This window comes from Numida meleagris, chromosome 6 (genome assembly GCF_002078875.1).
Source record: "Numida meleagris isolate 19003 breed g44 Domestic line chromosome 6, NumMel1.0, whole genome shotgun sequence".
In the NCBI taxonomy this organism is placed as follows: Eukaryota; Metazoa; Chordata; class Aves; order Galliformes; family Numididae; genus Numida; species Numida meleagris.
Window position 1 is genome coordinate 42,713,864 of NC_034414.1, and position 23,869 is coordinate 42,737,732.

At 34.9% G+C, this 23,869-nt stretch overlaps 1 long non-coding RNA gene across 50 annotated transcripts in view; it reads left to right on the forward strand.

Moving 5' to 3' along the window:
• The window catches only part of LOC110402005, a 316,902-nt gene that overhangs the window by 223,519 nt on the left and 69,514 nt on the right, over nucleotides 1-23,869 (forward strand). For 48 of the 50 annotated variants that reach the window (XR_002440790.1, XR_002440793.1, XR_002440787.1 and 45 more), the window contains 2 exons: nucleotides 19,009-19,289; nucleotides 20,479-20,564. This is a non-coding gene — a long non-coding RNA (uncharacterized LOC110402005). The remainder of the gene's footprint in view (nucleotides 1-19,008; nucleotides 19,290-20,478; nucleotides 20,565-23,869) is intronic. The other 2 variants (XR_002440756.1, XR_002440781.1) reach the window with 1 other exon arrangement.

Sequence of the window (23,869 nt, forward strand, 5' to 3'; positions counted from 1 at the left end):
ATGATGTGGTTGGTTCTGTCCAAACTGCATACATTTCTGAAAATCTACTAAATTTTTGCAGGCTCAAACAAGCTTGAATTAGACATGGTAAATGTAATACAGACATGAGAGTTTCATCTTCATCACTATCACTAATGCTTCTAAATGGTATTCTTGTTGCTTATGCTTTGTGGTAAAAAAGCAAAACACCAAAAAAAAAGAAAAAGATAGGAAATGTTTTAAAAGTGTAAAACGGGGAGAAGCATCTCAGATGCAGGCTCAAGAATAATCATTAGAAAACTAAAGCTTCCTTTAACATAAAGACATCTATTTATCTTTTCATTCCACTCAGAAAAGAATTCTTTTTAACATGTCTTCAGTAAAGGGGAGTGGTTGTTGGGGAGGGAAGGAGAGGTTAAATCAAAGCAGCATCATCTGAAAACACATCACACTGAAAACAAGCACAAAACAATTGTAGAGTCCACAGTAAAAAAAGATTAAGACTGATGAATGCATCACTACCCAAGATATTCTAGAGAAATATCAAAATTCAAATTCCTGCTCTGCAAGATCCAAGGGAGATATTTAGTCTGTAATTTCTCCAGCTATATTCTTCATCTAGGTTAAAGAAAGGTATTCTGTAGAAACAATTTTCCTCATTGAAATCATGCATTCACTGGTTCAAACTAGCTTTCACTCTACAGTAAAGCGTTTAAGACTGTTGCCTCAGGATCTAATAAACTAATTATTAGTCTATGATTCAAGTCAGGTTATACAGACACCTGAATTTGTGGTAATGGTGTTGGTTGGTAGCAGTAATGGTAATGGAATTGACCTCAAGGCAGGTCACCTCTCACAATGGAGAAAGCAATTCAATGTCTGAAAATCATCTGAAGTCTGAAAAAAAACATCTGAAATCCTTTTCTGATTGCTTTTTTAAAGCAGTTTTCTGTTTTTAAAATGTTTCAGTTTCAATGAATCAGCATTCTTATATGAAGAAAAAGAACATCCTATTAAACATTTTCTAATCATCTCTATTTTAATGTATTTCAAGTTGCTGGAAATCAGAGCAAAATACATCTCTGGGAGACTGCGTAAAAGGAAGAAAAGAATCTAGTGACACTTTATAGAAAGAATAAATGTCAGTTCCTGCCTACATACCAGTTCCTATACTCCCTCCCTGGGGAAATAAATTCTAATACCTGCATAGTGGTGAAGGTGTTGTTCAACACATTTGTATTTGTCATTCATTGACCAGATAATATCAAAGCACTGTTTCATAGTGCTTGAACATGTTGGATCTAAATTAGCAAGGGACTCTACATAAATAGTGAATGATTTGGACAGGAAGCCTGTTGCAATTTGCTGGAAAAATGCCACATCTTCTGCAGTGGAAATGAGATATGTAAGGTGACAATGAACTGGAAAACACAGAGTATAATTAAAGGAAGCTGGATCAGTTGGGATGGTGAGTGGATTCAATAGCAGAGATTTTTACAGGTTTTTTTGTGTGCTTGTGGGGAAACTATTCTTCTGCATAAACAAGTTGAAGCAATCCCTTGCCAGAAGGATGTCCGCAACTGACACATGAACTTCAGTTTTTAGTGCGTTTACCTCAACTAACAGTCCCTCGACCCAGTCACAGACAGTTTCCTTCTCTTTATGCCTATCTTTACAATTCCCATCAAGTTCTGATGATTGTTTTGAAAGAAACTTTTCCACTTTTGATTTTCACAGAGAAAAATATGCATCATTCATTAATTTAAATTATTCCACATTACAGAAAAGCTTTTTATTGAATATGGCCATGGTCTCTTTCTTTGCCTTTCTCAGGGCTTCTTCACTCCACAGGTGTATATTAACTAGGGCACAGGGCACAGCTGACAACACTTTCTCACTGTACCTTTTCAGACATGAGAAACTGATCCCCAGACTCTTGCAATCTGAGAAACAACAGATTTGGCAGCTTCTTCACTTGACACGTAGCTCCCTTGTGTGAGGACATGTAGACATTTGTTGAGCCTTGATAAGAGTCTCAGAGTAGTTAAGCCAATGGTCTGAGAGTATGAGCTTGTTTCAGAGAATCCAGTTTACATGAAAATAATCTGGGACTGTGTGTTCAAAGGACATGCATTGTCTACATAGCCAAACACCTGCTCCAGTATTAAAACTTGAAAATATTTTGAAAGAAATGGCATGTTTTGTTAATACATGCATTACCCAGCCCACATAGCAATTCTCTTCAGTAACTCACAGATGCTGAAGATACTTCTTCTCCAGCAGGGACACCTTCTCAGGAAATTAGGTTACTTATCTTATTAAACACTAGGGAGCTCTAAAGTCCCTTCTCCTTCAGCTCTCCAGGTCACATTTCCTACTTTTTTTTGGAAATATTTATTTTTATAAAGGGATTTATTCAACTCTCTCTGCCTTAGTACTGAAGAATGATTATGAGTTTATATGCAGTCTGGTGTTATCTCCTTAGAAAAACATGTAACTCATATTAAGCCACTGTTGTTTGTAGGCTAAAAAGAAACAAAAAAAGAAAGACAAGCAAAGGAAAAAGAAAAAATGAGAAATGAATGTTTTTCTTAGAATAGTCCTATGAAACTAGATGAAATGATTCATAGTTTTGGAATTTTCAAACTCTCTCTTGGGATTTATTGGTGTAGAAGCAGCAGCCAGAAGCACTGGGCTGCTTGTAGATGTAGGAGCCATTCTTCAGTCTCACTCCTGAGAGTGGTTGCTGTCTCTGTAAATGAAACAGACTATGACAAAATAAGGAACAGAAGGAGTGAGTCAACTGTTATTGCATGTTATCTGAATGGTCTTCTGATTTAGCCCTGGTGGTGGTCTGTTGTAGATTGATTCTATCGGAGACTGTGAGCTGCAGTGTCCTAAGCTAAATTATCGAATGTCAAAGTGCCTGGGTGAACAATACAGTACTTGGCCTCACTTTTGGAGTTGGGATCTATCCTTCAACCCCACCCTGAAACTACAGCAATTCTATCCTCTTGTTTTTCTCTTTACAGAGAATTTCAAATGCCTTTATCATTAGATAGGGTTGATAAGTTATAACACAATTTCCTCTTTTGTGTTTTGAGTCATTGAGGATGAAAAGTGACTGACTCGTAGCTGTAAATCCCACAGCTCATAGCAACTTTCTGATGACATCAGGGATTTTTAAGCACCATTAAGAAAGAAGCTAAGTACTCCAAATCTTGTAAATAAAGAAACTCTTCATTTCAATCCTTTCTGTAGCTCTAAGCTCTCTAATAACAGGTATTGCTTCTTGTATTATTTTTCTCATCAGGATTCAGTTTCAATATTGTCTGTTTCTCTTGTGGCAGTTCATGATGCCATAAATACTTATATTACAAAGAGATTCATGTTTTCCCTGTGGTGATAGGAAAGATGAGGCAAGTTATTGCCATGGGGCTGATCTTTAAACCCAAGCCATACAATAACAGTAAACAGTTCTTTTGCAGCACCTTTTTAATGCTTGATATTGTATCATTATTATTAACAGTATTTATGGCCAGAAATGCACCTATTTATTTTGAAAAAACTCATTCTTGACATCCGCTTTTTAAAGGTAGGCAATATGCCTCCAACTTTCAGGTGGAAATTTGTTTATCTTGCTCTTCTCTACTAAGCAAAGCTTTTGTTGTTTGTTTGTTTTGTTTTTATTTTTATTTTTCTTCATGCAGTACTAAGGAAACTGTCTGTTTCCTACGCATAACAGAAAACACTGACTGAAATCATTACAGAGGGATTGTCACTAAAGTACAACAAGGTTGGAATTACTGGAGTATCATTGGTCTGTGTGCTCTACAAAGTCTTACCATGTCCATGAGAAACTAGTTCAAACAATGTGAAAGTTACAAATTCAAATTCTTGTGACAGTGCCTTAAAGTATTTGTTTTGTAGCCTTATTTGTGCATTCATCAGGTTTTCAGAAAATGAAAAGGAAAGAGATTTCTTCGGATTAACTAATGAACACTGATTCAAAAGTCCCCTCTTAAAGAATGGTCCTTCACCTCTGGCATGACAGTTTTGAAGCAGGTCTCTGTACAGCAATATCCTATGTTTCTACAGCAGTACCAGTGATTTCAACAGATTTTCAGTTCCATTGAACTATTCAATTTAAGCTGGATAAAACTTTGAGGAGTCAAATATTTCAGTTAGGAATTCCACCATTTATTTCCAGAACCGACCGTTCTTGGTTAGAGAATCTAATGGAAGAGTCCTCTATGTACTGCAGTTTTCATATTATTTTGTTAGTTTTATTGATTTAGCAAAAGCAGAATGTAAATATACTGCCCTCATGTACCTCCTATGTATATATTATAATTCTGTGGCAATTTCAATTCTGAGTGTTATTTTTTATTCTTCCTGATCTTCTGTACAATCACGCTTCTAGATTACTTTCCAAAGATGAATGAAACTCATCCCTCTCTTTTGCAGGTGGACATATTAGTACATGGAGAGAAGCAGTTATTCCTAAAGGTGTCAGTATTTCTACAGGATGTCAGTATCACAAATCTTTTAGATGCCAGTGATATTACTCTTCAATAAAAAAAGAACAGCTCAACATTGAATTTCATTTATTTTGAATTGCACACACAAAACATGAAGCTCATCTTAGAAAATGAACTTGCAATTCCAAAATGGTCAACAATATCTGCAACCATCAACTGAGATGTACATTATTGCGTATGCACATGCATTATGCATACGCAATAATGTGAGCAAATGATTTGGAATGTAATAGTTAGCACAAACACTACATATTTTGTTTCATATTTGAGCTTGAAAAAGAAATAACACTTTTTTCACATCTTTGTGTGAAGTAGAGTGGTGATTGATTACAAGAGTGTATATATAACGGAAAAATGACTACTGCTCAGACATCTGTTTTATGTATGTGGTATTATTCCAGTCCGCTGCTGATACTTAGTACATTTGATATCAGACACATGCAACATTCATTTTATGGTGATGTCATCAATTGAAACGTATGTCTCATTCCATATGTAACTACCTTTTGAAATTGCTAGTATGTTTCATACTTGGTCTGGATTTATAACCTTTAGTATCCCTTTATGACTCAGGACAGTATTAATTTATGCCATTCTTTGTTAGTACGTTTCCATTAATTTATGGAATTGTGCTTTCATAAGTGCCTTGAAATCGCTTGTTTAATGGAAAATCTAAGTCCCGAAATAAGAGCTTGCATAAATTTCTTTGCTTAAGAGTAGGTGGCTCACTTTTTATTATTTTTTTCCAATTTCATAGACATGTGAGTTACTTCTTTGTCTAAAGATCTTGGTAATAATGACTAGACTCAACAACAACAACTCAGTAGAATATTTTTAAACTTGCTGACTGCCTTTAAAATTGTGTTTAGTCCACATATAAAACTGCAAGAAGGTGAACTTCTTATGTTAGGAGTTACACAGAATCTTCAGAGCTTTTCTTAACTTCAGATGTTTCAAATCCTGAAGTGTCCCTTATCTTAGAATACTATTATAATTTAAGAGAATCACTGAGAAGGTTCAAACACAGAAAAATGTCCATACATTTTTTACTGATAACTTACATATTGCACAATGCCAGTGATTTGAAGTCCTGAGTTGAAGGGCTGAGAACAGAGAGAAAAGGAAAAAAATTATTTATGTGGCTTATTTTCAGATATTGAATAGATTTGAATTTCTATTCTCACTGGGTATCACTTATACTGTGGAAAGTGAGTCTTAAATATACCAAAAAATGCTTGTAATCTGATTTGGCTTCTCTGCAATATCTTTGAGAGATAATTAACGACTGATGCTAGTGAAGGGTAATGAAACAATTAGACACTTCTTTTTATGCAATTCATTTTACATTCTGAAAAAAAATGTTACCAACTTTATGAGCTGCATCTGAATCACTTGTTCCAACTCTTGTGCACTATTTTTTTCATTTTCCATTTTCACACTGGATGAAAGTTAAGAGACAACTGTGATTTTGTTCTTTGCATGGTAGAATACTGTAGTATAGCTGGCGTGAATAATGGGAGGTCTCCGTAGAGAGGGAGTGAGAAGAGAATAAGGGAAATTTGGAATGGAGAATGGCAATAGAAATAATCCATTTTTTTCTGGGAAAACAGATATTTCATTATACATCAGGACAGGAGAATAATTAATCATTCAAAACTAATAGGCTCTGCTATTTCATTACTTTAGAAATATCTAGCTATACTGAAATGAATAGAACTTAGCTTGAATGAATTTTCAATGATATCACAAATAGCAGTAACTAAGGAGATGCGTGCATTACGTGATTTGGGAATATTACTTGTAGGACTATTTTTCCAGATTCTTGACACTCCCATTTGAAAAGCAGCAATGTGAAACAGCAAATGGAGATTTCCTTTGACTATCTGCATAGAGAATATGCCTGGGAGATGTAAGGAAACTGAGGAGTGTGCATGGAATGTGCTGTGTAATCCTCAGCTGGCCCTTAGGAGACTGTGTATATTTGTGTGCATAGAAGCAGTTCTGATGTGTGTAAGGGTTGAATGGGGACTGAGAAATTGAAAGGATACATAAAAGAGGTTTAGAGATATCAGACTGCTGTCTTCCGTATGCTCTTTTTACCCCTCCAGATTTTACTGTTAGTTAAAGGAGTGCACTTTTCAGGCAGACAAGTACTTAAAACTCAGTCCTTTTTCTATCTTTGATTTATGACTTGAGAAGTCTAAACAATAAATGTTCCTGGCCCTTTGGATCCTGATTGCATCCACAGGTCAGCTGATGAGCGATGACTATGACTGCAAGTTGGGTAATGCTAACAGCTCTGGAAAGAACTGCTGAGTTTACCGTCACTGTCTTCTTGTTCTAGTACTGCTGCTTGTTATACTTTTATATGTCACAGTGACTTAAGAATGAAAACGCATATTTTAGTCCATTTCAGCCTTTAACATATTGATTGGGTAAAATGGAGCATTCTAGAAGGTTGAAAATTATTACAGTTGGGTTAACTATTCTTCATGTGTAATGGGGTAGCTTTGTTTGTTTATTTATATCTCCTTTCTTTCTTGTGAAATGCACAAGGGTATATTGTAAATCTATCCAGTTTCTGTTATTCAGGAGGATAACTGGACTAAGCAACTAGAATGAAGTCACTTTTATTAAGATGCTTACAGGAAACTTGTAAAGAATCTAACAGTTTAATAGAATTTAATGGTTATATTTTAATCTGGAAAGCAGTTGCTTCCTTTTAAACATATGTGTCAGGTTTGCTTCGTAATATGAGTTTTAGAAAATCTGGTGATCTATTACAAAATAAATGCTTTTTGATTCTCTTTTCTTTGACTGTCATTCTATAATATGATCACAGATCTTCCCTACATACGTGTAATAGCTTTAGCATTTTTGCCATCATACGGTCTACTCAGGGTATGAGTATTTGAATATAAACTAAGATTTGTATTCTGATATTAGTTATTTTTAGAATATATTATACCAATCAGTAGAATCTACTAAACCTGAGTAGAATCTGTTTGCTTGTTTTTTCTGAATGAAAAAAAAAATATTACTTAGGAATAGGAATTAGGAATCGTAGGATCATCAGGTGAATTTTAGCAAATTAATCTGGACTGTTAATACATCTAACAAAGGATCCACACTGGCACCTTCATCTTGTGTTATCAGTGTAATTGATAGCCTCTCACAGGGCTTTGTAAGGCAGATCTGGCTTTCCATGGAAGAAACTTTTGAGATAAATGGATGAGCTGCACAGAACAGACTAAAGGACTTAACTGTGTACTCTGATGAAGTCTGTATTTAAACACTGTAAGATCTCTCCACTCACACACAGACTCTCCACAAATTAATCCCTTGTGAGTGTGACTTAGGAGATTTAGTGAAGAGGTGATTTGAGATGTATTCAAAACTCTAAATAGATCCAAGGTTAAGGTTAAAAAGAATTGTATACATTCTCTTATTCAGTTCCCTAGTTTTCAGTATATTTAACCACGATGAGCGAACCTTCATGATTCATGCTATTTTGCCTACTTCGATTAAAATAATGTAATTATGGTAGCATGTATTAATATTACTGCTTCTGATTTTGTTATAATTAAAAAAATATATTGTCATTAAGAATAGTGGGTTCAACACTCGTTCTTTGCCCTTTGAACAGATCTAATCTCTTAACTAGTTTTCCTTTTCAACCTTATTTGGCTTCTAATTTAAATATTTTTTGCTCAAATTTTGGGTCACCTGGGAAAACAAATGATAATGACCAGGATACGTGCATTTGAATAGTTTATTTCCTAACTTTTATCATTTTTGATCATATGTTTGTCTTGTTGGTATTTTCTGAATTAGAGATGAGCTTGAATGATAAGTGTGAACACTGAAATATTAACATGTTTGGGATTTGGCCAAGTTTCTGCTCATCATTTAATGCCAGAAGTGGAGCTTCTTTTAATTTGCTGTATGGAAATTATTTTCATACATTTCTTCCCCCTTGTCTCTCTAGAGTTTACTGAACATAATTTGAATACGAGAAGGAAGCCAACTGAAAGAAAGCCATCCAGTTCCAAAGACATTTTCCATCACACTTCAGATTTAAGTGATTTAAACTGAGTTTTAATTTACATGTTGGATTTAATATCACACTAATTGCATATTAATTAAATAGCAACGGATCATTTACCAACCCATTTAATGCGGTGTAACAACAGCTGCATATGAAATATGCAGGCACTATTATTACATAGTCCTTAAGCCTCAGTAAATAAGCTTGAATAATTATTAGTACTTCAGCAGTATATGTTAGAGAATGCATCTCTGCATAAATTCATTGATGTAATTGATATGAACTTATACCAAATAATTATTTTGAGCCTATGCTCCTGTCCATCTACATAATCACTGGGAACATGACAAGGATTGTCCCTTCTATTACTTTTAAATCACTTTAAACTGTGTCAGAATCTAATAATAAATGAAAAGATCTTGAATCAAAATATGTATGCAGATATATTTAACTTGTTTGAAGTTCACCTCCAAGACTAATTAACAAATGTATCTACTGTGTGATTGATTGTGTCTCTACTTAAGATTATGGGCAAATTATTAGCAACAGTAAGTGCTACTGTTAACACTATGGTTTATGTCAGGGGTCATGAACTGACAATAACACTGGAAATACTGTATGAAACTGGCATGTGTTATTGCTTGAATAGAGGAACCAATAAATGACTTCTTGCTCCCTTTGATTTCCAATGAGTGAGATCTGAGCTGACAGCAACAGTGATTGATGGCTATCCAGTGGCTACCAGTGGCTGTCTCATGGCCATACTGTACATACTTTTTCAGCCAAGTGAAGAATGGATTTTAAAAAAAACAATCAGATATTTGTGGCTTGAATTTGGGAGCATTCACCTGTACATCACTTAAAAATAATGACCACTGTGATTACAAGATTACTTTATGTAAACCCCAATTCAAGAGCAGTTTCCTGGTGTGGTAGGATTCTTTTAGCAGTACCACTTCAATTTAATCACTCTAAGCTATGTAGAAATCTCATGTTTTAAGAGTTACTTCTCAGTCAGGGCTCAGACAGAGATTAAGTGCAGCCAACTCTCAAAAGTATAGAAGAAGCATAAACAGAAAGGAAGAATTTTCTTCACCTATATGTTCAAGATCTGTAGAGAGTATAGGATGAAACAGTCTGAAGGTGCTATCCTGCTAGTGTAATAGTTAAATAGCGCAGTTGTATGAATATTAGGGAATTTCAAGAAGTTAGCCTCATCTATTACTCTATTATGCGATTAAGGAACTGGGAAATGTTCTTTTGACTGTGGAAAATACAGCAAGCATTCTTTTGAGAGCGAAAGTTATGCTATTTATTATGCTCTTTTCAAACTCAATTTGGTGTTTCTAAAATTTGTGGCCTTCATTTTTTGGAAGGTTACTTAGTAGCAACACGAAGAAAGAAGTCATATCCTTATCTATATCCTCATTTTGTGAGGGATCCAAAATAAAAACAAAACTAAACAAACAACAAACAAATTTAGTTGGAATGGAACTATACATCTGATTACATCAGAAGTTTTACAATAAAACCGTTTCAACACTGATGCCTAATTCATTTCAATATACTTTATTTATTGCCATTTCACAGTTGAGAAACTGAGAGATGAAAGAAGAAGGATTGAAAATTTTCAGAGTACTGCCAGACATCAATCGATCACTTGTGGCTGAGCTTCTAAATACTTAATTATTGTTTAATTTCTCTTTGTGCTCGTAGTCATATACCATCATGTAACTTTGTTGTGCAGTCTAATTAATATCAACATACTTAAGTAAAATTTTGAGGCAAAAGAAAACAAGGGATTTCCTGCCAGCAGCAAATCAAAGGAGGAGAAAGAGGCCAGGAGGCCAAATTATTGTTTAATTTACATCCTGTCCAACATCACAGGGCTCAGTGTTGCTGTTTGATTAATGATTTTTATAGTTAATGGAGCTGTACTACTGTAATGAAGGGAAAAAATATAGTCTGTGACTTTCATGGACGACACTGATCATATATTAGCACAAGTCTAGGGCCTTATCTTTTGCAAGCTGACCAAGATTTTCAAGAGTATTGGTTGGTTTGTTATATTTCAGAATAAACCATAGCAAAACAAAAGGCTATTTAAACCAATGTCTTACCACCAACAGTAGCTAATGCCACGTATTCAGAGAATGAAGCAGATTTCAGAAAATCTAGCTAAATCTAAGTTATTATAATAGGCTAGAATGTAATTTGTCTTCATTCTTGGCTATATGATCAATTTTTATGCCTGGATCTATGTCTAGGTTTATATCTCATAGATTTTTATCCAAGCTTATGTTACAGTTCACATTCATACAATTCTTCATGTAAATATTCCTCATCCTTCTTCTTTTGCACAAAGTAGAAGGAAGCTCTCAGTGTGTGATTGAAGCACGCAAATCCCAGGTAATTTGGAAATAAGATATTCTAATTAGAGGCTGACCTTCTCTCTGTCCTTTTGTCCCACCAGGAATGACCTTTTAATTTACAACTTTCAGTTGGCCTTTTCAGTTTGGAAAGCTATTATACACGATCTGTTCTCAGCTTCACAGACAAATACTATATATATAAATTGTCTGACGGAAGCTGGTATTTTGTCACTTTTTGACAGGCATGGACTTGCTAACCATAGCATAACTTGTCATAACAAATAAGCTAGCTGTCTTAAAACAACAATCCCAAAGCCATGTTTTGATATGATAACACCCAAGACTCTTCTTACTCTTCTATCCCAAAATTTGATAGTCATTAAATTATAGGTAAACTGAAATATCTGTTGATGAGGCAGATGTTCTATGACAATTGAAATATACAATTTAACTATTTATTTTTTTTTAAGAGTTGTCTCCTGTGTGTCTCTTTTTTTCTGAAGCTTGTGATCTAGCTTATCTGCATGATCTTGGGAAGTTTCTTATGTCTTGGTTGAGGGAAAAACTTGGGTAACTTTTAGGACCTAAATACAAACACATGCTCAGAGATAGTCTTAACTGCATAGTCATACCAAATTTCCAGACTCCTCAGTTATTCCTTAGATAGAGAATATGCAGGCTAGATATTCCTGTGATTTACAGCAGTGAAACAGTGGAGGTATCTGGGTGGTATTTCAGGTTCTGGGGACTGGATGTGTTTTCTCATCATCCATGAGATTGGTATCTGCTCATGCATTTCATTTTCCATTTTGAGTCCTAGAGTGATTTTTTTAAACACTGTGTATGCACTGTACTTAGAAAATAGCTGTGATTCAGTAGCAGCAATTAAGCATCAAGACAGTTTTGGGGATCTGGATCCTAGGACCCCTGTGCCTTAGTTCCACCCTATAAAATGAAGGCAATTTTTTTAAACTCCAGAAATAAACACGTTCTTGAAATAAAACAGATCTGTTTGCGAAAACAAATTCATTCCTCCCTTGAAGCATCAGAAAATGATTTAAAAAAAAAGGCTTTTCTGTTGGCTTTTGGGTACAAGAGAAAATAAAAATGTCAAGTAAGGCAGACTTTGCAGACAAACAGGAAATCTCATTGTTATATTAAATTATCAGCAAAACATGTATGTTACAGCTGTTCTAAAAGTTTCAGCTGATGGAGCTTTTTTACCATTTCCATTGGGAGAAACTTCCACAGACTAATAGAAATAGTTAGAAATACTCTGGAATGTCAGTAGGGAATATCAGAATTAACAAAGCAATCCCTCCAGTTAGGCTCTGAGACATTAATTGGAGAGGAATGCCTGAATTGCCACGTTACCCGCTGCATTCATTCTCTATTTAAGCAGACTTCAGCTTCCAGGCCTTGAAATTGGGAAGCTTTGCCAAGTAAATGAGCTGAATAAGATCAAGGATACACACGCTCACACACACTCATATATAAAATTCTCGTTGTAGTCTCACTCAGTATTCAGGGCTCTACAGTATGAATTACTGTGGGAGAAAAGACTGGATAAATTATTGCTAATTTCTGACAATGTTGTTCTGTTAGTTCTAAATTGAGATTATGGCATTTAAACTGGTGACACTAAGCATGGCAAAAATTAATAATGGTGCTAATTACTTTTCGATGAGTTAAGTTTATAGTCTTTTGAACAGCCTGGTACAAAGGCAGATGAAAATCAGTCCCACTATGTGTTGCATAACACCATAATAGATTAAAAAAAAAATCCCATAGAGAGATAAAGATGGGAAGATATCCATACAGTCTCAGTATATTGCAATGCTAGATGGAGTTGCATTAGATAGCCTTCTGGATCAGGAGCAAGCATGTGAGCTAGTGGGTGAATTAGTGGTTGTTTCAGACTGTCCATGGATAATGAAAGTTCACTGCTGTTCCTGAAATTCTAAAAATGTACATGATAAATTTGCTGCTGGAACAAAGAAGAAATGATTTAAATGTGCTGTTTTTTGATGTAAGCTGTACTTTGAAAATGATTTGGTGGAAGAATACAGTCAAGACATGGATAGTGCATGGGCATTAATATTTTGGTAGTTTGTATGCATTTTACAACACCTCCATTGAGTCTTGGATACTGAGATATTTCTCAGTGTTGAAGACCTCTGTTATTTATTTACCAAAGTTTAGTTAATGAAGAGTGGAAAAAAATCGGACTGTATATTGAAGGTCCATTAATTGTGTTGTTTTGGACTGTGACTTTATACAACTGGAGTGTGACTTCATTTAAGCCATGAAACTTATTTATTCCTGACATACACCCCAAAAGTTAGACAAAGGACAAGGCTTGCAAATCACAGACACAATGGACTGTACGAGGAAAGGACACTGACTTCAGAAAACATATAATTGCTATCAGTGACTCATGCTGTGTTCAGTTTTGGACACCTCGATACAGAAAGGACATTGAGGTGCTGGAGCAGGTCCAAAGAAGGGCAACAAGGCTTGTGAAGGGCTTGGAGAATATGCCCTATGAGGAGCGACTAAGGGAACTGGGGCTGTTTAGTCTGTGGAAGAGGAGGCTGAGGGGAGACCTTACTGCTGTCTTCAAATACCTGAAAGGTAATTGCAGTGAGAGCGGGGTTGGTCTCTTCTCAGTGGTGACAGGTGACAGGACAAGGGAAAATGGCCTCAAGGTTTAGGTTGGATATCAGGAAAAACTTCTTTCCAGAAAGGGTTGTTAAGCACTGGAATAGGCTCCCCAGGGAGGTGGTTGAGATTGTTTTAAACACATCCCTGAATGTGTTTAAAATCCATTTGGATGGATCAGGGGCATGATTTAGAGTTAGGGTAGCATGGTTAGGTTGCGGTTGGACTTGATGATCTTGAAGGTCTTTTCCAACCGGAGCAATTCTATGATTCTATGATTCTGTGCTTCTATTCTGTAATCCTTTGTGGAAGGTCCATGAACATCTGGATAAAGCAAAGAAGGCATTCACAACTGAAGCTGTGTCCAGTAGATGGATTTATATATTTGCTCCATTGTGATTCCACATCCCTTGCCATTTACCTGCAAACCACTATATGTCTTCTCAGTCACTTGTTTTTGTTTTTGTAAAATTGTGTAATGACTTATTCTTTGGGCTCTGAGCATAGATGTTGTTTGACAAATGCAATATGCAATAAGGTGTGAATTTAGAGAGGATGAAATTACCCTACAAATTCTGCTGCAGTATTGTCCCCTACCCCATCTGTTGTAGATGTAGTTGTAGCTTCGATGATCTTGATTGGCCATAATACAAATTGGTGTTGCTTCTGTTATTAATCATCCTTCAGTGACTTTAAGTAAAGGACATTTCATATTGACTGATGTGACATTAAAATTTAAGGGGACATAAGCTAATACAACTCTGATATTTAAACTGTATAAAAATGCAATTCAGTGGAAAGTAAGCTTCATTGCAGTATATCAGAACTGTTTCCCTATGTTTTGAAGGTATTTTGTTAGTTCACACATATTTCTTAGATGTTGACAGCACAAACTTTGCATAATTACACTAAAACGTACTGGGAATTGGATACTGAAGAAGACTACATGGGAACATAAATGTAAATATCAAGATATAGGTATAAAAAACATTGATTTTCCACAAAGTAAATTAAACAAGTAGTATAAGTAAAAATAATTGGATATAGCATTCATGGATGTATGCAATTACTGTTAACATTATCTTCACTTGATAACATCACTTTATCAATAATAAAAACTGAAGTAAGCTGGAGAGGCAGGATACCAAACTTTCAGACATAACTGGACAGGTAGAAGTGTAGCGAGTGCCTCACTTTACTAATCCAAGTTGTTGGTTTCTGGCTCTATACTTCTTTTTCATTTAAATTGAAAACTTCCTTAATATAGTCCATTTTGGGTTTGATGTCTCACTTTTGATGACCTATTGATCTCTGGTGGACAAAATCCCTTTTCATCTGAGAGTCTTTTTCATCCATTTGATTGGTGTAATTGTCAGCCTCACGAAGGTCAAAGGCCTGTCAATAGATAAAATCAGCATTTATATAGAATCCTTGGGAGGTCAATATCTTCATCTCTCAACAAAGGGGAAATAAGTCACAGAGTTTATTTATAGCCTTCCCCTCCCCCCCCCCCCATTTTTTTTCTTAGCCTGTAAATGGTCCAGATTCTTAAATGGATTTGGTAATAAAAAAAAGGACAATAGATGTCAACCACATAGCATTTTAAGGTCTGTAGATCTGCTGTGCAGTTTCAGATTACTATAAATATACGAACTACCCATACTCAGATTAGACCTGCCTTGTGTTCTATTCTGAGGTTTTGGTGTTTTTGTCCATTTTTAGTATCTGAAAGCTTTTAGTGTCTAAAGGGTATACTACAAAACATGATAAACTAATCTGGATGTGGAAATAATTTTTTGCTTTGGATTTAACTTGGTATTAATGTCATCATTTTCAGCTGCTTAAATGAAGAGTCCTGTATAATCATAAATTGTTTTATTTTAAGCCAGGGGCACCACTGTCTTTTCAAGCATATCTATTTACCTTTTCTACACAGAGGCAAGAACAGTTTAATTAACTCTGCATCATCCTTGCCGCATGACTATTTAGGGTAAGCCTTAAACATCTTCAACAGCCTTGTATTAACAGAGACAAAGCTACAATTGAAAAGTTGTAGAAAGTTGACAGTGAAGTGCTGACTAATGTGTTCTTGGGAAGGTTCCTCAAACAACAGGCATATTGCCAGTTGGGCAGACATTTAATTTTTTCTGCATACTTCTTGTGATCTACAGTGTATTTAAGGATATCATAGAATCATAGAATCATAGAATTGCTTAGGTTGGAAAGGACCTTCAGGATCATCAGGTCCAACCGCAACCTAACCATACTGCTCTAACTCTAACAACCCACCACTAAATCATGTCCCTGAGCACCACATCCAAACGGTTTTTAAACACATTCAGGGATGGTGACTCAACCACCTCCCTGGGGAGCCTGTTCCAGTGCTTAACAACCCTTTCTGTAAAGAAGTTTTTCCTGACCTAAACCTCCCCTGGCGCAACTTGAGGCCATTTCCCCTTGTCCTGTCACCCGTCACCACTGAGAAGAGACCAACCCCGCTCTCACTGCAATCACCTTTCAGGTATTCAGGTTAATATGAACATAAAAATTCTTCTCCATTTTAAAATCATTTTAACTATGTTGATCAGAAAAAAAAAAAAAGTTAAAACATGGTTTGCAAAAGCATTTAGAGCTTTGAGATGCATATATTGTACCCCTTGATGAAACTAGCCTTTAGACTTTTTAAGTCATATTTATGATAGGTTCTATCACTCATAGTAGGTCATACTTAACAGTACATTTTATCAGCCATGTCTTAACACATGACATTAAAGCTATCATTTGTTAAAAAATACAGCAAGGGAAATTTATTGCTGGTATATGTTTGCTGGTGAATGTAATGCAGAGGCTTAAAGTTTCAAATGAACCCATTACCCAAATAAGCAAATTAGGTACTGTAAGTTGTATATAAATATGTTGCAACTCTGAAGAATGAATCTGGTTTATACTAGCTTGAAGAGAATCCTTTTAGTCAGGATGTATTCTGGAGCAGTGGAAGAAGTAACAGGCATAATGAAAATTATCAAACTGAAAATGTTTTTGAAATACTTGGTGGTGGCTTCTCAGATGTTGTTATTTATTTATTTCTTACAATTTCTGCACAGTAAATTTCATTTACTAACTCTCTCATTTTTACATCTCCCTAATGATATCTGCCTACTATTGATAATTAATCCAGATAATGACACTACTGGATATGATGCCACATCTCTGGACATTGAAGTGTGTCCAACATGCCATTAAAATCCCATTAAAGCTTTATTCACCAGTCCCAAACTAAAAATAAACACTGATGGTACATATGAGAGAATACTTATTACATTGACCTTGCAATGCACCTTCCAAAACTGTATCAGAAAGGACTTTCCTGAGGCAATCTGAAACAATATTTTATTTATTTTTATTCCAGGGAAAACAAGAGTTCATTTTTATTTATCAGATTTTGTCTTCAGTTTTTAATCTGCTGCCCAACAAAAGCAGAGCATGCTCTTACACAGCAGAGGGGTCATGTCCTCTGGTACTTGGTGCAAACTCCTCTGTGGGCAATATTTATAAGAGTGCAGAATGTCCTTCCTTTCTGATCAGATTTCAACTTTCAGAACTACAGTTTACTTACATATGTTTCACTCTAATTCAGCTCCTTTACTTATTCCCTTAACCTCTTATCACAATCTCTTCTTCTTTCTCTTTTCCCACAATTTTTAACTGTAACTTTTCAAAATCTTCCTCATCATTTAGCCTCCTTCTTCCATAGTGTTGCTTTGAAGACATACCTGGTTTCTTATGCTCCATTCTTACAGACAGGCTTGTCATTTTCTTACAACCATTACCCTATTTTTTCAGTCTTTTTCTGTCCCACTCCTCCTAGTTCTTTGTACTGTTTAATGCTTTCTGGAATCATGATATCATTTACCCATCTGATAACTAATTTCTGATTGTTACCATTTTTTTTTTTATATTTCTTAGAAGCTGCAAAGAAAGGAATAGTGTTTTACCTCAGTAGCTTGCTAAGGGATCATCCTGATTTAGACAAACCTTTTAATCAGTGCAATAGTGCATTCTTAAATAGAAAGTGTATGTAGTTAGTTAGTTTTAAATTTGACCAGAAAAACTGAGTGAAGTAGACTGGATTACAATTCAAAGATGGTCAGTGCTATGAAACTTGGCAGAGATTTTGCTTTAATGGGAGAAACAGTACTGAATATCAAGTAATTAATCGCAAGGACAGTTACGTGCAAACATGTAATACAGTGCTAAACTTCCAAGGATGTAAAGAAATTCCCAAAGAGAGAAATATTTGAATAGATGTAATTATACAACTGACTTCCTTGCTTTTTAGGTACCTTTATTAAAAATATTTTTGTGTAAAAATAGATTATTAACTAAAAAAATTCCATCATCATTTTTTTCATGCATTCTGAAGCAAAAGTGCTGTAGGTCACATGGACAATTAATTTGTTTGCTTCGTATGTAGTGAGTGATAGTCTGCCTTTTAGTTCAGACTAGCTCAATGTGCAAAATGTGTCTTTAAATTTTGTTGTAGCATACTTATCTTTATTAAAAGCACCTCAGCTGTAGATGTGAAAATAAAGTAGAAGGAGTTAGGGGAGATTAGTCAGATTTTATTGAAATAAATTTGGGGGTTTTACTTGGAATAACAGCAGGCTGATAAACAGCATCATCTAGACCACGACTTGGTGTCGCACAGTGATGTACTTGTGCCATGAAATTCCTCTCTTCACTATTAAGTTCATGCCTGTACCACCTATTTAGCTCAGCAAATAAAGGCATTTAGCCAGTGCTTGTTCTCTTATTTCACTTACTACACTTGTTTCTGAAGTTCACAATCTGGATTGAGATTTGGAAGACTCCAAGGATGTGAAATTAGAAGACACTAGGTAGGGAAAGAATATTAATTTATCAGTTTTGTCTTTTTGTATAGATGTATAATCGAAACAAACATGTTGCTTAATTTTATAAATTTTATGCTTTAACAGGATTTTTTAAAATAAAAAATAGAGGAAAATTTGAATATTATTATGTCACGGTTTGGTTCGGTTCGGCCTAGTTCCATGACAGGGAACTAACAGCCCACGGACCTATGCCCTGGGAAAGGGGTTAGGGGGCAAGGGAAAAAGGTAGGGAGATGGGCCTAAATGAGGAAAACAGCAGCAGTGATCTAAGGGAAAAAAACTTAATTTACTAAATATAATAATGTAATGTGAGAGAATACAATATAATACAATGTAATTGGAATTGAAGCTAATAAATCAAATACAGTGAGAGAGAGAGAGAGAGCATTTCTGAAACTGGAGTCCTTACTCTAATGCTGTAGGCAAGACAGCCAGGGAGCAAAGAGAGCAAAGAGACAGTCTCATGACTCAGTCAGTTTTATTTTTCTCTCCAGATGGAAAATGGAAATGGAAAAATGAAGTCTTCTTGAAGTTGTAGTTCACTGTTTTCAGACCAAGAGACTGGAACTATTGACAATCCACAGAACTGCAACGTTAACTCTTTAACTCCCAGTGCACTGCATGATGTTATGATTTGGAATACCAATCAAAAATCATAAAACCATGACATATTGACACGTGAAGAGGCAATTAACTTTTTTCTAGCAGTGTTACAGATAAATGTTTTCACAGCCGCCTGCCTGTATCACAGCTACAATACTTCTGTACACATTGTGTGAGTATACAGCATAATTTTAAATAACTTCTAAGGGAGTAGGTAATTAATATAAGCATCCTTGTTTTAAAAAGTGCAGAGGTATAATTCAGTTTTGAAAACCTGAGCCATGTTATTTATTTATGTAATTGCTTAAAAATAATGTTATATTTATATAAATTTATAACAAGAAATATTGGTTCATGTACGCCATAAGAAGTGTTTGGTAACATCTCAAAAGCACAAATCAAATACTAATCTTTATTGCCAAGATACAATAATCAGAATGCATCATATAAGGATAAGATGTTCTACCTAATATATAGTGTCATTAAGTAAGACTTCAAAATGCTCAGAAAAACTTATAAATTAACCTAGTAATAGTTTTTGTAGATGAAATAAGGAGTATAGTTTTACCAAAAAAAACCCAAAATGTGAACAAGTCAGAAATACATAATAGATCTGCCGAACTTTAATCCCACAAGTTCACCAGCCTTCAAAAACGTAGTAGGGTGAAGTTGTGAAAACTCCAAATCCATTCTAAACACTAATTCAGCTTTTTTATTTTGTTGTTAATTACCCAAAGGAAAAAAAAGTCAAGAAAAAATAAAGCTTCTTAATAAATTCTTCTGATACCACCCTCTGAATAATTTATATTCATTCTCAGAATCTGTTGGGTCAGATTAGATTGCCAGAAGATATTTTTAATGCTTCACTGACCTCCAGTTGTGCAAATTACAGTAATACAAGGATCTGAGTGAAAGCCCTTGTGTACCTAATAAGGAATATTAAATTTTGGAATTCTAAAATACTGGGTTTGTTCTGTGTGGTGCAGATTGCTTGATTACATATAACTGCTTGACAAAGTGGTGATAAAGATACATCAGTGAATTATACAAACAATTTTGAATTTAGAGCCTTCCAATCAGGTGAGTTGAATCCTTATAGTAAGTCCATTTTTATTCTGCTTCACAGAGATTTGTATAGCAAGCTATCTTCCAAATGAAAAAAAATCTGCTAATCTTTCCACACAAAACTAAACAAAATCAAAGTGAAAAATAGGCTGCCATCCTGCATTCCTATAAGTGGACAAGAATGGATAAGACAGTAAAAGAAAGAAAAAACACAACTCATAAAGAGAGGTTATAAGAATTAACTTAGCTAGCTGAAGTTCTTATATTTTTTATAAAATATTTATCCTACTTTGCAGGTTTAATCAGCAGTGAAATCTGAAGTATCCCTACAAGAGTTTGGCTCTGTAATTGGAAAAAGAAAAAAGAAATCTCATAGTCTTCTGTAAGTACTCCCATAAAAATAATTTCAAAATAATAATCTATAACAATTCTTTTCTATTTTTTTCATACTATCTGTTCCAGTTATACGTATACAAAACCCATGTGAAACTTCTAGATAAAGCATACAATATTCTGCTCAAAATGCTAAAGCCATACCACAATTTAAAGTGAATTCTAATAAATTGTACCTCTATAATTCACCTTCTTATGAACCTCTCAAAATATATTAATTGTTGCATTAAATCTAGTAAGAGGGCAAAAAAATGCTCATATTCAATTCATATTTCTAAGTGCAGCATGGGCATGTGGGCATGGATAGAATTAATATTTAGGAATAAAATAGTTACTCATCTTTCATATTTCATAGATTCATTTCTCGCAAGGTAATGATTACTGTAAAACATTTCTATTAATGTCCACTCATATGTTTAAATGAAGTCATATGGTTTTTTTTCCACATTTTATTTCCATTAACTTGTCAGGCAGTTAACTGTTAGGGAGCATTTACAGAAGGAGCTTAAGCAGAAGTGAATATAGAAGAAAAGGAGCATTGAACTTCTAGACACTGTGACTGTATCCACATGCTAATCAAAAATATCCGGTGGTGAAAGATCTGTTGACCAAGAACTACATGAAGATTAATTTCAAATACACTGTTCATGTTTATCAGAGATAGCCTTTATATATTTAAGAAAATCAAATTCTTAAGGACAAACCTCAAATGGTAAGAAGTGATCTATGATATGAAAGGTTTGCTGTGAAATATGCACATGGAACTTGAGAACATTTTTCTGCTAGGGACGATATACCTCTGGAATACTTTTCTTTTTGCCTGTATGTGAGTTTTCAATAGCATTTGAGTTGAGATTCAAAGATGCAGGCTAGCCTAATGCAGAAGTAGTATTAAAAAAAAGGTACAAAACAGTATGTAGCTAGTGCCTTAAAGTCTAGCAGGATCTTTAAATTTGTCCTTCAACCTTGCTTCTGATACAAGAAATTGCTGCACCTAATATCTTTGCTTACCCTTTGGGCTTTACTCTGTTATTTGTGTTCCCAGCCAAAGAATTTATGCAGATACCAGCTTTTGTAGTTTCATCTTTTAGCAACTGTCTACCCCAGGCAATCTGTTTTAGAAATTAAAACAAAATGACTCTTTCCCATTTGTTTAAATAGATATTTGCAAGGTTATATGCATGGCTTTATATACAAGAACAGAGATTTAACAGAGAGGGAGATGGTTCTAGATAAAACATGAAACAGTAGAGCGTCAGTCCTTGTTTACCTATAGTTACATACTTGAAGTGGAGGAAAAAGGTGCCTGTGAGAACAAAAACAAGATCGAGTATTAGTCATGTGAAGCATAAGCTTCTCCATCTGGAAGGAAAATAACAGTTAGAAATGTTTTTATGAGATAAAGGACAGAAATGGCCACTGGATGAAAAAAATCAAAGAATAAAACTGTACTTCAGATAGATATTAGGAAAATAATGGAGAAAATAACATAGAAATAAGACTATGAATAGTTCTCTAAACATTATTTTGCTGCTGGATGCAGAAACAGCAGTACAGTGGGTTAAGAAGGTTAATCTACGTACTAGCAAAAACACTGAAAAGTAGAAGAAAGCCACCTGGGCACTTTCAAATGTTCCCTGACACACAGCTGTGCTAGCTTTAATTTTTTGGATAAGTATTCCTCTGGTTGAAAGAATGTATGGTTGTTTGGTATAGATTTTTCCTTTTTTTTTTTTTTTTGATTCATTAGAATATCTGAATACTTTGTTTCTAATAATATTCATCTATTAATCTTTATGATGTGATGAAAATCTGTGTATGCAGTATGAGGAAAGCTCAAGGCCATGATGTTTTCCTGACAAATTCATGTCAGCTCTTACTCATCTTTTAAAGTTTATTACAAATTATCTTTGATTATTTTTTCCAGTATCCTGAGAACCCAACTAATCTACACTACTTCAGTTTTCCATCTCAAATCTTTTTTTTTTTTTTTTTTTTTTTAATATAGCCTCTATGTCTAGGAATCACACTATGTAACTTTAGGCAACAAATCTAATATATAAGTGTTGCTGCCAGAGATTAGAATAATGCTGCCTCCATTTTAACTTGAATTTCTAACTTCTTGTCACTACCTTCAGTTATGTTAATAGTTTGATTTCTTTTGGTACTCCTAGTGAAGGCTGAAGCTAAAAAGACATTAGACACCTGCAGTTTGTATTGTCGTTTGCAAAACAACTTTCTGAAGAAAATCCTTGCCAGTGGAGCAAAACCCTATACTGTAGAGGACACATATAAGTTTACAAAAATGCATGAAATGTTCTTACAGAATGAATTTATTTTCATGTTGCTGGTTAGGGTTAAAAAACACATAGCTTCTTAATACTTTGTCAGGATCTGTATACTCATTGTGATATCAGGCAGGAAGCCTTTTACACATCGCTTAATCTGCCAGCTCTAGGTGTGCCTCTGTGGAAGTGAACAGTAACCATTAACTTACTGGGGAACCTGAGGAACTTGATTTCTTAAAAGAGTGGACCATTTGCCTCTGTCATATAATCTTTGAAATATTCTGTACCTTCCCTACGTTTGAAAAAAGCTCAGAAAAAAAAATAAAAGAAAATAAATTGTTCATCTCTTTTAAGGTCAAGCAAATTGCACAATGTTCAACTTGACCTGCCAGGGGCATTCTGTCAGGACTGTATGATCCCTCTCTGTACTAATAAGCATGTAATTGTCAGGTGCTTAAAATGACAGAAATAGAATGAAAGAAGATCTCAAACTCAATTAAAACCTTTTCTGCATGACCCACGTGAAAACATACTCACACACACACACAGACACACACACAATAGCAGCAAGAAAAGCTTTTTTTTATTCAAAGGTATAGCACTACTTTTATAATACTTGTTATCCACTATTGCCATCTAAAGCTTACTCCCTTAATGCTGATTGGATATTTTTGCTGAGGCATGTAGCAGTGAAGCATGAAGCAGTATTTTCCATCTACTGACATATCAAAAGGTAGCTTATCGGATCATCTTAGTTTGCCATTTTCCCTGCATCACGGGTACATTCTTTGGTCAACTTGTCCCTATTCCTTCGGGGAGGGGGGCCTTTCTCGTTACATCTCGTATCCTCGCAACCGCCTATTACAACACCCACGCTCTCTTCTGTTTTGCCATCATGCTTGCGAAATTGGAATAATTAGATGTCAATTGCAGTGTGTAGGAGTTTGACAGATGAAATATCTCACCTGAGAAGGTGAGTTTGTCCAAGACTAAGAGAAAAATTGTA